The sequence below is a fragment of the Capsicum annuum genome, unplaced genomic scaffold (assembly GCF_002878395.1).
Source record: "Capsicum annuum cultivar UCD-10X-F1 unplaced genomic scaffold, UCD10Xv1.1 ctg45292, whole genome shotgun sequence".
Classification (NCBI taxonomy): Eukaryota; Viridiplantae; Streptophyta; class Magnoliopsida; order Solanales; family Solanaceae; genus Capsicum; species Capsicum annuum.
Window position 1 is genome coordinate 1 of NW_025852788.1, and position 1452 is coordinate 1452.

Here is a 1452-nt window from a genome sequence, read left to right on the forward strand (position 1 = left end):
TTTTCCTTTAAAATTCAGTTTAATTTTGCCGGTTCGATCGGCGAATCTTTTTCTTTTTCCTTTGGCGGAAACGAGAAAGGGGGAAAGGCACAGGGCGTGCGTGCGGGGTGTGATGGGCGGCGGAGGAGATGAAGCATAATAGAATTTGGAGTGCTGGGAATGACTGATGCGATCATACAAGCACTAACGCACCGGATCCCATTAGAACTCCGAAGTTAAGCGTGCTTGGGCGAGAGTAGTACTAGGATGGGACCCCTTGGGAAGTCCTCGTGTTGCATCCCTTTTCTTTTTTTTGCCTTAAAAATTAGGTCTAATATTGCCCGTTCGATCGACGAATCTTTTTGTTTTTCCTCTTGGCGGAATGAGAAAGGGGCAAGGCGCAGGGGCGCGCGTGCGGTGTGTGACTGGCGGCGCAGGAGAAAGAAGCATAATAAAATTTGGAGTGCTGGGTATGACGGATGCGATCATACCAGCACTAACGCAGCGGATCCCATCAGAACTTCGAAGTTAAGCGTGGTTCGGCGAGAGTAGTACTAGGATGGGTGACCCCCTGGGAAGTCCTCGTGTTGCATGCCCCTTTTTTTTTTCCTTTAACATTCGATTTAATTTTGCCGGTTCGATCGGCGAATCTTTTTGTTTTTCCTCTTGGCGGAAACGAGAACGGGGGCAAGGCGCAGGGGCGCGCGTGCGGGGTGTGACGGGCGGCGGAGGAGATTAAGCATAATAAAATTTGGAGGGCTGGGAATGACGGATGCGATCATAACAGCACTAACGCACCGGATCCCATTAGAACTCCGAAGTTATGCCTGCTTGGGCGAGAGTAGTACTAGGATGGGTGACCCCCTGGGAAGTCCTCATGTTGCATCCCTTTTTTTTTTCCTTAAAAATTAGGTTTAATTTTTCCCGTTCGATCGACGAATCTTTTTGTTTTTCCTCTTGGTGGAATGAGAAAGGGGGCAAGGCGCAGGGGCGCGCGTGCGGTGTGTGACTGGCAGCGCAGGAGAAAGAGGCACAATAAAATTTGGAGTGCTGGGTATGACGGATGAGATCATACCAGCACTCACGCACCGGATCCCATCAGAACTCCGAAGCTAAGCGTGCTTGGGCGAGAGTAGTACTAGGATGGGTCACCCCCTAGGAAGTCCTCGTGTTGCATCCCTTTCTTTTTTGTTTCCTTTAAAATTTAGTTTAATTTTGCCGGTTCGATCCGCGAATCTTTTATTTTTCCTCTTGGCGGAAACGAGAACGGGGGAAAAGAGCAGGGGCGCGAGTGCGGTGTGTGACTGGCGGCGTAGGAGAAAGAGGCATAATAGAATTTGGAGTTCTGGGAATGACGGATGCGATCATACCAGCACTAACGCATCGGATCCCATCAGAACTTCGAAGTTAAGCGTGCTTGGGCGAGAGTAGTACTAGGATGGGTGACCCTCTTGGAAGTCCTCGTGTTGCATC

The 1452-nt window shown here is 50.1% G+C and overlaps 5 non-coding genes across 5 annotated transcripts; all 5 read left to right on the forward strand.

Annotated features, from left to right (window-relative positions):
• The first annotated feature begins 164 nt into the window (after window positions 1-164).
• On the forward strand, window positions 165-281 carry LOC124892272. Its single transcript, XR_007050160.1, has one exon. It is a non-coding gene; the product is annotated as a 5S ribosomal RNA (ribosomal RNA).
• Window positions 282-456: 175 nt separating this feature from the next.
• On the forward strand, window positions 457-575 carry LOC124892267. Its single transcript, XR_007050154.1, has one exon. It is a non-coding gene; the product is annotated as a 5S ribosomal RNA (ribosomal RNA).
• Window positions 576-749: 174 nt separating this feature from the next.
• LOC124892263 lies at window positions 750-868 on the forward strand. The gene has a single exon (XR_007050151.1). It is a non-coding gene; the product is annotated as a 5S ribosomal RNA (ribosomal RNA).
• A 172-nt stretch (window positions 869-1040) lies between these two features.
• Window positions 1041-1159, forward strand: LOC124892270. Its single transcript, XR_007050158.1, has one exon. It is a non-coding gene; the product is annotated as a 5S ribosomal RNA (ribosomal RNA).
• A 176-nt stretch (window positions 1160-1335) lies between these two features.
• Window positions 1336-1452, forward strand: LOC124892271. The gene has a single exon (XR_007050159.1). It is a non-coding gene; the product is annotated as a 5S ribosomal RNA (ribosomal RNA).